The sequence below is a fragment of the Trachypithecus francoisi genome, unplaced genomic scaffold, assembly GCF_009764315.1.
Source record: "Trachypithecus francoisi isolate TF-2019V2 unplaced genomic scaffold, Tfra_2.0 Lachesis_group3, whole genome shotgun sequence".
Classification (NCBI taxonomy): domain Eukaryota; kingdom Metazoa; phylum Chordata; class Mammalia; order Primates; family Cercopithecidae; genus Trachypithecus; species Trachypithecus francoisi.
In genome coordinates this window covers 156,345,704-156,360,543 of record NW_022681468.1, presented here as the reverse complement: position 1 = coordinate 156,360,543, position 14,840 = coordinate 156,345,704, and the positions used below count along the sequence as shown (strand labels likewise).

General features: G+C 40.4%; 1 protein-coding gene across 1 annotated transcript in view; it reads right to left on the bottom strand.

Annotated features, from left to right (window-relative positions):
* AVEN (apoptosis and caspase activation inhibitor) overlaps positions 1-14,840 on the bottom strand; it is a 189,796-nt gene that overhangs the window by 155,131 nt on the left and 19,825 nt on the right. The gene's annotated exons all lie outside the window — the stretch shown is intronic.

The window sequence follows — 14,840 nt, the reverse complement described above, 5'->3', positions numbered from 1 at the left end:
TTGCAGTGAGCCGAGATCATGCCATTGCGTTCCAGCCTGGGCGACGGAGCGAGACTCCATCTCAAAAAAAAAAAATTAAATAAAAAAAAAAAAATAGCCTTGTAACTGATGAGAATCTGCAGGACAGAACTAGACCTGAAAACACCGGCAGGGTTCTGTCTGGGAAAATTCAATATTCTTTTGTCGGCCCATTGGGTGAACAGAGTTGAGAAAGGCTTCTCCGGTTAGTATAAAACCTATAAAACCTCTGAACATAGCTATAACACATGGCAAAAATGTAAACCTGGGCAAAATAAGTACCTTGATCTAAAAGAGGATTATGATCTGAAATACCTAAGGAACTATTAATGCAGTGAAACAAGCACCGAAATGGCAAGTGGGAGACCTAGACCAAATTAATGGTCCTGCCAAATGTTTACAACAGGCTGATCCTTGTGCATATGAATGACTCACCAGTCCCCAAATTAGAAGAACTACTGAACAAGGATCTCATTACCTGGACCCAAATGCAGAGACAAACAGAGCTGTCATTAGCCTTCATTCACAAGAGAGTAGTAAGAAGGAATAATAATAAAAAAGTTTAGAAGACATTTGATGTAACTGAAAGATGTATCTTAAAAACTAGAGATTTTTTAGGTTCATTGTGCAAAGATCTGAGACAAAATAAAAATATGCAAAGCCTCAATATGGAGAAAAAGAAGACAGCAAATAAAATACTGATCAGAAAACAAGGTGATAACTGTAAAGATAAAGGCATCATTTTCATATAAATATCGTTACAAAATCAGTCTGGTGGTTTTCGCTGTAGTATTTTATACCTGGACAATGGTCACTGGTTGCATTGTTCAGAGATTAACAGGAATCCAATTAGATTAATAAGCTGAAGACCTATTATATAATCAAACCACTGCCGAGCTATTATCTTGTCCAATGACACACACACACACACAAATCCATTTAAAACAAATTGAGATTCCCAACTAGAAAGAGTAGCTTAATGTTTTGCAGCTTTTCCAATAGGCAAGGGTTGTTTTGACTTCACCTGCTCTGCAGAATGAAAATGAAAACATGAAATAAAAAAATGAATCAACTTCCTAATAATAAGAATTGTCATGATAACTCTATGTCATTCTCCAAACAGGAGAGCCGACGGCCCCTTACACATACATATGAGAACTGTACATAGAACATAATTCAGCCAAATTCTCTGCCACTTTCAAACAAGGCATGCTTTTCTTCTAGTGTCCAGTAACATGTTCCTCATTTCCATCTGAGACCTACCTGGATTCTCCTTTAATGTCCATATTTCTACCAACAGTATCTTCGGGACAACCCAGGCTGCTCCTATCATGCACCTTAAAATTCTTCCAGCTTCTACTCACGACACAATTCCAAAGCCACTTCCACACTTTTAGGTATTTGTTAGAGCAGCACCCCATTTCCTGGTCCCAAGATCTGTATTACTTTCCTACAGCTGTCATAACAAAGTATCACAAATTAGATGGCTTAAAACCACAGAAACGTTTTTCTCTCTCAGTTCTGGAGGCTACAAGTCTGAAATCTGGGTATTGGTAGGGTTGGCTCTTCCTGGAACTTCTGAGGGAGAATCTGTTCCATGATGTTCTCCAGCTTCTTAGTGGTTGCTGGCATCCTTAGCATTCCTTCCTTTGCCGTTTTCACATGGCATCTTCTCCTCTATGGGTGTGTATCTTCTCCATTCTTTTTTTTTTTTTTTTTTTTGAGACGGAGTCTCGCTCCGTCGCCCAGGCTGGAGTGCAGTGGCCGGATCTCAGCTCACTGCAAGCTCCGCCTCCCGGGTTTACGCCATTCTCCTGCCTCAGCCTCCCGAGGAGCTGGGACTACAGACGCCCGCCACCTCGCCCGGCTAGTTTTTTGTATTTTTTTTAGTAGAGACGGGGTTTCACCGTGTTAGCCAGGATGGTCTCCATCTCCTGACCTTGTGATCTGCCCGTCTCGGCCTCCCAGAGTGCTGAGATTACAGGCTTTAGCCACCACGCCCGGCCGTATCTTCTCCATTCTGATAAGGACATGAGTTATACTGGATTACGGCCTACCTTAATCCAGTAAGACCTTGTTTTATCTTTGATTACCTCTCCAAAGAACCTATTTCCAAGTAAGATCACACTCACAGATCCTGCAGATTAGAATTTAAACATATCAAAATTTTTGGAAGACAAAAATCATCTATCACAGGAAAATAAAATAGTCAAAAATAATGGGTGGGCCTGGCACCATGGCTCACTTCTGTAATCCCAGCACTTTAGGAAGCCAAGGCAGAAGGACTGCTTGAGGCCAGGAGTTCGAGACCAGCCTAGGCAACATAGCAAGACCCTATCTCCACGAAAAAGATAAAAATTAGCCAGGTATGGTGGTATACATCTGTTGTCCCAGCTACTCAGGAGGCTGAGGTAAGAGGATCAGCTGACCCGGGAGTTTGAGGCTGCAGTGAGCTATGATTGCGCCACTGCACTGAAGCCTGGGGGACAGAGCAAGATCCTGTCTCTTAAAAAGAAAAAGAAGAAGAAGAAAAATAATACCTGAAAACTTCCCAAAGTTGATGAAAAACCTTTTTTTTTTTTTTTTTTTTTGAGAGACAGAGTCTTGCTCTGTCACCCAGGCTGGAGTGCAGTGATGCAATCTCAGCTCACTGCAACCTCCGCCTCCCGGGTTGAAGTGATTCTCCAGTCTCAGCCTCCCAAGTGGCTGTGACCACAGGCGTATGCCACCATGCCCGGATAATTTTTTGTATTTTTAGTAGAGACAGGGTTTCACCGTGTTAGCCAGGATGGTCTCGATCTCCTGACCTCGTGATCTGCCCACCTCAGCCTCCCAAAGTGCTGGGATTACAGGTAAGAGCCACCGCACCTAGCCAATGAAAAACCTTTATACATCCAAGAAGCTCAACGAACTTCTAGTATATATGCAAAGAGAGTCACAGGTACGTAATTAAAATGCTAAAAGCCCAAAACAAGGATTCTGCAGACCCACTCCGTTAAAAATAAAATTAAAACACACACACACACACACTCACAGAGAAAATACTGAAAATCAAGATAAAAGAAAAAACAACTCATCACAAGGCAACCCAGAGAAAATTAACGGCTAATTTCTCATCAGAATCAACGGAAGCCAGAAGGCAATAATATAACATATTCAAAGTGTTCCTAGGAAAAAAACTGTCAGCCAAGAATCCTACATACAGAAAAGTTATCTTTCAAAAATGAGGATGAGAAAAAGACATTCCCAGATATACAAAAAGTAAGAAAATTTGTGATAACAGGCCCACCTTACAAGATACACTAACATAAAGTTCTTCAAGCTAAAACAAGTGGTCCAAAACAGCAATTCAAATCCACGTGAAACAAAGAACACCCGTAACTATGTAACTATAAAATATCACATAAATGCCCATTTCTTCTCCTCTCTTCCCTTTACTGATTTTAAAAGCAATTGTATAAAACAACAGGTGTATAACTGTATTGCTGGGCCTATAACATATAGATTTTTTAAAAAACTAATATCCAACTATAGCTGTCTACAGGGGATTCACTTTAGAATTCAAAGGTACAAGTAGCAGTAAAAGAAAGAAAAAGGATAAAAAAAATTCTATGCAAACAGTAAAGAGCTAGCATGACTACATAAATATCAGACAAAATAGACTTTAAAACAAAAATCATTATAAAGACCAAGAAGGCTGTTACATAATAATAAAAAGGTCAATGAAAAAGATATAACAATTGGGCTGGGTACAGTGGTTCATGCCTGTAATCCCAATGCTTTGGGAGGCCGAGGTAGGGAGGATCACTTGAGGCCAGAGAGTTTGAGATCAGCCTGGGCAACATAGAAAGCATTGCTACAAAAATAAAAATAAAAAATAAAAATAAAAATAAAAATAAAATTAAAACACACACACACACACACTCACAGAGAAAATACTGAAAATCAAGATAAAAGAAAAAACAACTCATCACAAGGCAACCCAGAGAAAATTAACGGCTAATTTCTCATCAGAATCAACGGAAGCCAGAAGGCAATAATATAACATATTCAAAGTGTTCCTAGGAAAAAAACTGTCAGCCAAGAATCCTACATACAGAAAAGTTATCTTTCAAAAATGAGGATGAGAAAAAGACATTCCCAGATATACAAAAAGTAAGAAAATTTGTGATAACAGGCCCACCTTACAAGATACACTAACATAAAGTTCTTCAAGCTAAAACAAGTGGTCCAAAACAGCAATTCAAATCCACGTGAAACAAAGAACACCCGTAACTATGTAACTATAAAATATCACATAAATGCCCATTTCTTCTCCTCTCTTCCCTTTACTGATTTTAAAAGCAATTGTATAAAACAACAGGTGTATAACTGTATTGCTGGGCCTATAACATATAGATTTTTTAAAAAACTAATATCCAACTATAGCTGTCTACAGGGGATTCACTTTAGAATTCAAAGGTACAAGTAGCAGTAAAAGAAAGAAAAAGGATAAAAAAAATTCTATGCAAACAGTAAAGAGCTAGCATGACTACATAAATATCAGACAAAATAGACTTTAAAACAAAAATCATTATAAAGACCAAGAAGGCTGTTACATAATAATAAAAAGGTCAATGAAAAAGATATAACAATTGGGCTGGGTACAGTGGTTCATGCCTGTAATCCCAATGCTTTGGGAGGCCGAGGTAGGGAGGATCACTTGAGGCCAGAGAGTTTGAGATCAGCCTGGGCAACATAGAAAGCATTGCTACAAAAATAAAAATAAAAAATTAGCCGGGCGCAGTGGCTCAAGCCTGTAATCCCAGCACTTTGGGAGGCCGAGGCGGGTGGATCACGAGGTCAGGAGATCGAGACCATCCTGGCCAACACGGTGAAATCCCGTCTCTACTAAAAATACAAAAAACTAGCCGGGCGTGGTGGCGGGCGCCTGTAGTCCCAGCTACTCGGAGGCTTAGGCGGGAGAATGGCGTGAACCCTGGAGGCGGAGCTTGCAGTGAGCCGAGATCGCGCCACTGCACTCCAGCCTGGGCGACACAGCGAGACTCCATCTCAAAAAAATATATAAATAAATAAATAAATAAATAAATAAAAATAAAAAATTAGCTGGGCGTGGTGGCATGAACCTGTAGTCCCAGCACTTGAGCCCAAGAGTTTGAAGTTACAGTGAGCTATGATCATGCCACTGTACTCCAGCCTGGGCAATGGAGTGAAACCCTATCTCTTAAAAGAAAAAAAAGAAACATAACAATTATGAACATATAAACATATGCTCCTAGGAACAAAGCGCCACAATGTATGAAGCAAAAACTGACAGAATTGAAGGGAGAATAGAAAGTTTAAGAATAATAGTTAGAAACTTCACGACCCTACCTTTAACAATGGATTAGACCAACTACACAAAAGGAACCATATGCTTAACCGAAGTAATAAAAAGATTTACTTACTGAAGCTGCCATCCTATTTAACTTACAATAAAGAAACAGTAATTTACATTAATTTATAATCTGCTTAATTTAACTGGCCCACCTATGAACAGTGTATTTGGGCAACCTTATTGATTAAATATCCTCCTACCTTTTCTTACCAAAAATAAATACATAAATAAAAGAGGTTGCCAAGAGAATATTTAAAGATTATCTCTATCACCAAGAGCCTTCAGATAAGCCAGTAAAATTTCAGAAGTTATTAATACTAACAACATATAACAACCAGACAACAGAGCTTATTTAAAGCCTTTTATGTATAAGAACCTAGTTTTTGCAGGTCCCTGGTTCTACTTTCTTCTGGAGCAAAAAGGTATAGAAAAGGCTTTCCTGTTTTGAAGCTAATAAGGAGTTCAAAAACATTCACACATTTTTCACCCACCTCCTATGTTCCTCACAAAAGGTAAATTATATCATAGAATAGAAAGATATATATAGAATAGAAAGAAATGAGAAAGAACACATTTAAGGAAACCCTCCAACAAAAAGTCACCAAAAACTAATCACAGTGATTAATAATGTCAAATATGATCAATTAAAATTTTACAATGTGTATAATTGAAAAATAATATTAATTCAGCCTATTTCAAAATGTTTAATGTTATTGAGCTTTAAAATATATCAGTGTGGCCGGGCGCGGTGGCTCAAGCCTGTAATCCCAGCACTTTGGGAGGCCGAGATGGGCGGATCACGAGGTCAGGAGATCAAGACCATCCTGGCTAACACGGTGAAACCCCGTCTCTACTAAAAATACAAAAACTAGCCGGGCGAGGTGGCGGGCGCCTGTAGTCCCAGCTACTCGGGAGGCTGAGGCAGGAGAATGGCGTAAACCCGGGAGGCGGAGCTTGCAGTGAGCTGAGATCTGGCCACTGCACTCCAGTCCGGGCGACAGAGCGAGACTCCGCCTCAAAAAAATAAATAAATAAATAAATAAATAAATAAAATAAAATATATCAGTGATTAATAGTTAATTGCCAGCTTTTATATTTGTAACCCTATTAAGGTCATTTTTATCTTATATAATCATTTGGACCATAGGCAATAACTTAACACTGCTTTTTTCACTATTAAAAAACATTATCTTTTTAACAATAGAAAAATTCACAAACCATCATGATTAAAGAAGTCAATGACAGTTTTCGATATTTGAAAAGTGTGCTAGGGCCGGGCATTGTGGCTCATCCCTATAATCCCCACACTTCAGGAGGCCTAAGCAGGAGGATTACTTGAGCCCAAGAGCTCAAGGCTGCAGTGAGCTGTGATCATGCCACTGCACTCCAGCCTGGGTGACAGAGCAAGACTCTGTCTCAGAAAGACTTTGTTTACTAGCCCTATATGAAAAAGGAAAAAAAGGCAGGGGGAACGACGCTAGCAAAAACAATTCTTTCAAGAAGTGAAATTTCAATAAAAGACTGAATTAAAAAGGATATGAATATACAAAAAAAGGACGTTTCCATTTGTCTTTGCGTATTAAATAAAATATACATTGTACATTAAATAAGATATACATCATATTTGAAAAAATGAATAAATGCAGTATATGGCATATATGTGAATTTCTTGATTCCAGAACAATGTACCTAATAATAAATATCTGGGCTCCAAAACACTGTGGCCATTAAGAATGGGAATAAAATGATACACATGATAGTCAAATTCAACTGTTTCTCTAGCAAGGGAAGTATATAGAGCTGCCCTTCCTTGTGGTCAGTATAAGGAAAAAGCAGAGAGGAAGGCAGGAGAGGCATCCCAGGACCAAGAAAATGGAAACTCAACCCTCAGTGCAGCTGTTCAATGACTCCTCTCACAGGCCTCTCATTCCATCTCTCTCCTTCCCCAAGTCCTTACATCTTTCTCACGTGTGTCATGTTGCTTCAAAGTTGGCTAAAACTGGAAGGCACAGGAAGGTAATTAGCATCTGCAGGCAGCCCACACCAGGGACAGACTATGGGATTTCTTAAAATCAAGACCTTGCGAGTTCTATGCTTCAGTGACTTAAGGATAATTTGGGAAATTAGACTGGAGTAACATTTATTGGACTAATTAGTGATTTTAAACTACACTTTGGGGAGGTCCTTTTAGGGAAGACCTAAGAAAGGAGGGGAGAAATGGCAATAGAATCAGTTTCATTTTATCTGCTTTAAAAAATGAGCTTCTTATAAGAATGTGGGACTTTTTCAGCTTTTTAACAAGGTTTGGAAACTACCAAATTAAGTCATTTTGCAAGTCCCAACTCCCAGGTAAAGTCTATGAGCTAGATTACCATCAACAACTTTTCTAGTAAAGAAGGCATTCAATGGTCCTATACAAAGACAATGTGCTTCTTGGCGTGGTTATGATCTTAGAGAAAAGATACCTTTTTGCTTTGCCAATCTATTTAATCCACAGACACACACAATAAGTAGTGACACAACTAGAAGGCCTATCAGTAAAAAATGTCCTTCGTTAAATCATATGATTAAAGGTCATCTTTATAAAAAATGTCTTTATATAAAGACCCTGAGTATTTCTGGGTGACCTTAGTGTGCAAAATGTATTCACCTCAACCATTGACACTGACTATTTACTGTTTTTCTGAAAGGGGAAAGGGATGCTTCAGGTACATCTGCCTCTCTGTTCCATTTTTGCTGGGATTTCACTGCATATGCTTAATGCTGCAAATGGCCAGATTTTCTTTTGTCTCTGTCTCAGTTAAATTTTCAGCTCTCGTATCTACCAGCGCAAGTCTGGTTTCCTTAGTTACTCAGGTTTTAATGTCATCACATATCACTTTCCAGAAAAATCAGACCATTAAATAGCCGTCTTCTGGCCCACTTGAATCTACTTTCCAAACCCTCAAGTCACCAGAGGAAGAGAACTTAATTAACAAGTAAAGCATTACTGAACTAGAAGGAACCTAGAGAGGTCAAGCCTCTGCCCTCAAGCAAGCACATGCAGAAATCACAGTGCACTAGTCTGTCCTACGGCTAGGTTCTGGGGTTATGTTTACTTTTCACCTGAGTTAACCATTGGTTTTTCCTTTATAAGCACAAATTTCCAATTTCTTAATCGTCATGGTCTGTTTTAAATTTCCTAAATTCCCCACCACCTTTTTAATGGTTATAATTAAATGGTTATAATCGAAATAAATGTAGCATACTAAGGACTTGACCAGTGTCTCCTCCTCTCTACCACAAGTTTTTTTTTTTTTTTTTTCTTTTTTTTTTTTTTGAGACAGAGTCTCACTCTGTTGCCCTGGCTAGAGTGCAATGGCACAATCTCGGCTGACTGCAACCTCCGCCTCCTGAGTTCAAGCGATTCTCATGTCTCAGCCTCCTGAGTAGCTGGGATTACAGGCGCCCACCACCATGCCCAGCTAATATTTGTATTTTTGGTAGAGGTGGGGTTTTGCCATGTTGGCCAGGCTGGTCTCAAACTCCCGACCTCAAGTGATCCATCTGCCTTGACCTCCCCAAGTGCTAGGATTACAAGTGTGAGCCACTGTGCCTGGCCAAATTTGTTAAATAAAATGAAAATAAAAATAGTATAGTTCCTTCCCAGGACAAACTCATTTCTTTAAGTACGACTCTAAGTGGCACTTATTTTTACATTTGTCTGTCCTGCAATGTGTCCACAGAGAGCTACTTTTGCTCCTTGCACCACTAACTTGCCGACATTCATTGAACAGTGTTTCCTGAGTAGTTGCTGAGTCCCAGCACTGGATCAGGCATTGGGAACACAAAGACCAATAAGCCAAAGGCCCCAGCCTCAAGAACTCACAGTGCTGTGGGAAACATGCAGAAGTAAACATATATAGTGTGATATCAGCTACTATAAAACATTCACAAGATGTTACCGAAGCACAGGAAAAGCACCACCAAAGGGGGAGAAGGGGGGATGGGGGACATCTTCAGGACCAGGCTTGTGAGCCAGTGGGAAGCAGGAGGATGACATCATCGGCTGAGGGAACCGTATGTACAAGGACCCCGGAACGAGAAACAGTCCTGCTCGAGATGGAGACTCATGGCCTGAGATGAGCCTACTGAAGGAACGGCTGCTATCTTCCGCCTGCTGGTGGGACAGAGGGAACTCTCATTATCCCTTGCCTTGGTATTAGCAAAGAACGTGCTTCTAACCAAGAGTAACAGCTGTTCAAAACAAAACCCAGGGAAATCAACAATGGGAAATTTTGAAAAAAGAAAAACACATTTAGCCGGGCACGGTGGCTCATGCCTGTAATCCCAGCATTCTGGGAGGCCGACACAGGCACATCACCTGAGATCAGGAGTTTGAGACCAGCCTGGCCAACATGGCGAAACCCCGTTTCTACTAAAATATGAAAAAGTAGCCGGGCGTGGTGGTTCACACCTGAAATCTCAGCTACTTGGGAGGCTGAGGCAGGAGAATTGCTTGAACCCGGGAGGCAGAGATTATAGTGAATCAAGATCGTGCCATTGCACTCCAGCTTAAGCAACAAGAGTGAAACTCCGTCTCAAAAAAAAAAAAAAGAAAAGAAAAGAAAAAAAGAATGCGTTTGAAGATTCTGGGAAGATGGCGGCAGCAGCAGCAGTATGGCTTTCCCAGTTCCCCTGATCAAAAATACACAGAGCAGCTAGGATAGCAAAATAAAAAATCCACAGGAAACAGCCACAAAAGCCTAGGTGACAAAGTATTTCCATGAAGTCCCAAAGATGAGCAGGTACAAATCACCAGCAGTCACAAGACCTGCAAAGTAGGTACCAGTGTCTGTGAGAGGAAGCAGAGGGGATCAGTGCAGCATCTGACAGACCTGGACATCCCAAAACAAACAGCAGGCACTCAACTGGAAAGTTCAGCGGGCCCATCTGGGAACAGCCGCTAAGTATGTCGGGTCTACTCCAACAGCTGGTGAGCAAGGAATTTGCAGCTAAGGCTGAAGGAGCTGAGAATGTGGCCTCTTGACCTCTCAAAACTAATGGGCCAAAGCTCTTTTGCCAGACAAAACTCCACTCTGAAGAGAAACTCCTGGGGGCAGAATTCAAATTGAGCAGAAGAGGAATAATAAAAGATAAAGGGAAAGGAAGGGTCAGGTAGAGGGGTGAGGGGTGCTGGACTTGAGAAGCAGGGACCATCTTTTTCAACACTTCAAGACAACAGAAGACTTCCGGTACTCCAGAGTCCTGACGCCTGAAAAGCCGTCCTTAACAGGTGTCTCCTTTCTAAAAGTTGGGAAAACTGACTTTGCACGAAGACGAGCAACAACAAAGGATCACAGTCAAATCCCATGCGAAGCTGTTAGCGTGGGGAAAAAGATAACAAAGGAGCACCTTTCTAAAAATTCCACAAAATATCCAAAAACGTTTTATTATAATACAATCTCACTGTTTAAGGATAATGGGGGAAATGAACTAAAAATTCCACCCTTGGTCTTTAGGAACAAAGAATAAAAAAGTAACAGTTGTCAACTCTCAATCTTGCTCAGAAACGGCAATACATGAGGGAAAAAAAAGTGGGTAGAGAGACTCTGACAGAGAAAAAGGTAAACAAACCCACAAAGCTAATGCTCAGTGATACGTCTCAAAGGGATCTTCACTCTATCCCTTTCCTTCTCCAGGCCCTTATATCTTTCTCATAGGTGTTATTTTATTTCAGAGATAAAATGATAAAAATGAGCGGCACGAAAGAGTAATTACCATTCGTTAGCAGAATCAAGAATTGGAGACAGTACATTCCTGGCTCCTTAGATGCACTCTAACTTTCCTTCAAACAATACAAAACAATACACCCTCAGATCTGAACGGTAACCATTATGTGGACATAAAACTGGAAAGTGGCTGGGCGGAGTGGCTCATGCCTGTAATCCCAGCACTTTGGGATGCCAAGGCGGGCGGATAGCCTGAGGTTGGGAGTTCGAGACCAGCCTGACCAACATGGAGAAACCCCATCTCTACTAAAAATACAAAATTAGCCGAGCATGGTGGTGCATGCCTGTAATTCCAGCTACTCGGAACCCAGGAGGCAGAGGTTGCAGTGAGTCGAGATTGTGCCATTGCACTGCAGCCTGGGCAACAAGAGCAAAACTCCATCTCAAAAAACAAAAACAACAAACAAAAACTGGAAAGCAATTTCTCTCTCCTACGTACTGCATTAGAATGAAGTACACAGTACTATCAGATCAACAAAACCACAGACTTTAAAAAATCTTATTATGTAGTAAACTTACAATACTAACAGACACCGAGTTAGGCTTGCATCGGTACTGACCTCTCCACCTCACCTGGTCAATTTTATCTACTTCCTGGTACTTGATACTCTGCATGTGGCCACACAACTCTTTATTCTTACAAATTTTCCCCTTTCCCTTCATGCCACACTTCAGTCAAAAGTATCTCAGCAATATGTATCTCCTGGGCTACAAAATGTAACCTGAATCTTTTTAAGATATTACCAACAGGAGTTTTTGATCCAGTCAACAAACTTTTCTCCACTAACTAAACCCAAGTGTCTCTACCTGCTTGTATGCTATGGAGTATGTAATCAGAAACAAATTAAATACTCAGAGAATTCCCTTCTCCGGTGAGTGGTCCATTTTAAACCAGTGTAACTGTTTTGTCAAAAACAAAAGGTTTGTATCCTCTTCACATTCAGAGTTCCAGACCATTACCTTCTAAATAACTCAGGTTCACCAAAATATCATTTGCCAACTACGTGTGGTGGTGAACACCTGTAATTGCAGCACTTTGGGAGGCCAAGGTGGGTGGATTACTAGAGCCCAGGAATTCAAGATCAGCCCAGGCAACATGGCAAAACCCCATCTCTACAAAAAAGTACCAAAAATTAGCCGGGCATGATGGCACATCCCTGTAGTCCAAGGTACTCAGGAGGCTGAGGTGGGAGGATCACCTCAGCCCAAGGTGGTCGAGGCTGTAATAAGCTGTGATTGTGCCACTGCATTCCTGGATGACAGAATGAGACGCTATCTCAAGGGAAAAAAAAAAAAAAACGAAAAGGTATCATTTGACAAAGTTTCTCACCTATAATGAACCCAACCACCTGTCTCAAATCCACTCACTCTGTTCACCTATTAACAATTCATCCAAAAGCCTAGAACTGAGCTCTCATACAAAACGAAACAAAGCAAAGCAACCACCACCATACCATTTTAAACAGCGTGGAGACCTCATCCCCATTCCAATAAAGTTAAGCAGATTCCCCTAAGAATAACATTTCAAGAGAGAAAATATCAACCACTTAAGATTTTTCAGGTAACGTCCCTATCACCATGTAACTATCAATTCTTGTAAGATGCCAATTAACCGAGATAAGTGATTTCAGTAAGGTTTTTTGGTTTTTTTGGGGTTTTTTTTGAGACAGGGTCTTGCTACGTCATACAGGCTGGAGTACAGTAGTGCGATCAGCTTATTGCAACCTCCATCTCCCAGTTCAAGCAATTCTCCTGCCTCAGTCTCTCGAATAGCTGAGACTACAGATGCACGCCACCACACCCAGCTAATTTTTGTTTTTTTAGTAGAGACAGCATTTCACCATGTTGGCCAGGCAGGTCTCGAACTCCCGGCCTCAAGTGATCCACCCACCTCAGCCTCCCATAGTGCTGGGATTACACGCGTGAGCCACTGCGCATGGCCAATAAGCCCAAGGTTCTAAAATGATTAAAAACTCCATTGTCTAGCAACTAAATAATGCACCACATACCATTCTGGTCAACAATGGACCACATTTACAACAGTGGTCCCATAAGGTCATAATGGAGCTGAAAATAATGTCATAGTGCAAGGTATTATTCACATGTTTGTGGCGATACTGGTGTAAACAAACCTACTACATTACCAGTCATATAAAAGTCTAGCACATACAATTATGTACCGTACATACTTGATAATGATAGTAAACGGTTACTGACTTATTTACTATATTGTATTTTTTACCATTATTTTAGAGTATAGTCATTCTACTTACTTTTTAAAAAGCTAATTGTAAGCGTCAAGCAGGTCCTTCAGGAGGTATTCCAAAAGAAGGCATTGTTACATAGGAGATGACAGCTCCAGGCATTTTGCTGGCCCTAATGACCTTCCAGTGGTACAAGATGTGGAGGGGAAGACAGTGATATTGTGTCCGGAATTTATTAAGCTAAGTGTTATTACAAGAGTCAAAAAGGTAAAAATATTTAAAAGTTTATAAAGTAAAACTACAATAAACTAGGGCTAATTATTTAAAAAAACTAAAAGTTTAGTGTAGCCTAAGTGTACAGTGTTTATAAAGTCTACAGTAGTGTACAGTAATGTCCTAGGCCTTCATATTCACTCACCACTTACTCACTCAGAACAACTTTCAGTCCTGCAAGCTCCATTCATGGAAAGCACCCTATACAGATGTACCACTTCTCATCCTATACACAGTAAGTTTACTGTACCTTTTCTATGTTTAGACACACAAATACTCACCATTGTGTTACAACGGTCTACAGTACCCAGTACCGTAACATGCTGCACAGGTTTGTAGCCTAGGACAGCAGGTTATACCATACAGCCTGGGTATACAGTAGGCTACACCATCTAGGTTTATGTAAGTACCCTCTATGGTACTGCACAATGACAAATCACCTAACGACATGTTTCTCAGACTATATCCCCATTAAGCAATACATGACTATTTATTGTAGCAAAACTTAGAAAAATAGAATTGCAAAGTCTTAAGCAGTTCTTTTGTATGCAATTACACTTTAATGCATACAACAAGTTTAAAAACGTCTTGATTTTTTAAACACCTTTTCCATGCCTCGAAATAGAGGTTTTAAAAGTGTAGTGTTCTTTTTAGCTTTTAGAACTTTCTTACTGATGCCTTTACAAGTTCGCTCCACAACATAAATCCAAGGAGGCAAATTAGAAATTTGGTGGAAACAATACTATTTCTTTTAAAGCATGTAGATCATCTGGTTTAAGCCTCTAGGCGTCCTTGTTAACTAAAGGGTTACTGCCATCATCTGGCAGAGAACATCCCCTCTTCTCACACCACCTCACAGCTCTGAAATGCATTTCAGTTCCCGCTGCTCTTTCATGAGTACTTGCTCTGGGTTACAGACGGGCAGCTGTAACTTCATAAAGCTGTGGATACCTTCATAAAAGCGCCTCATACCACATCATTCAAGCCCCTTGACTGAATTACGACCTCACTCTCCTTGTCATGAAAAGCTGTAAGTTTCACGAATTAGGCCAAATTTCATAAGGCACAAGATACAACCTTCACATAACGTTTTACTTGTTTTCTTAGAAAAGGGCCAAACTCCAGCCCTACCCAGTCAAAGCTGTTTGATTTGCCATCGCGTATTAAAAACAAACGGACCTACCAAAATTCTTCTCC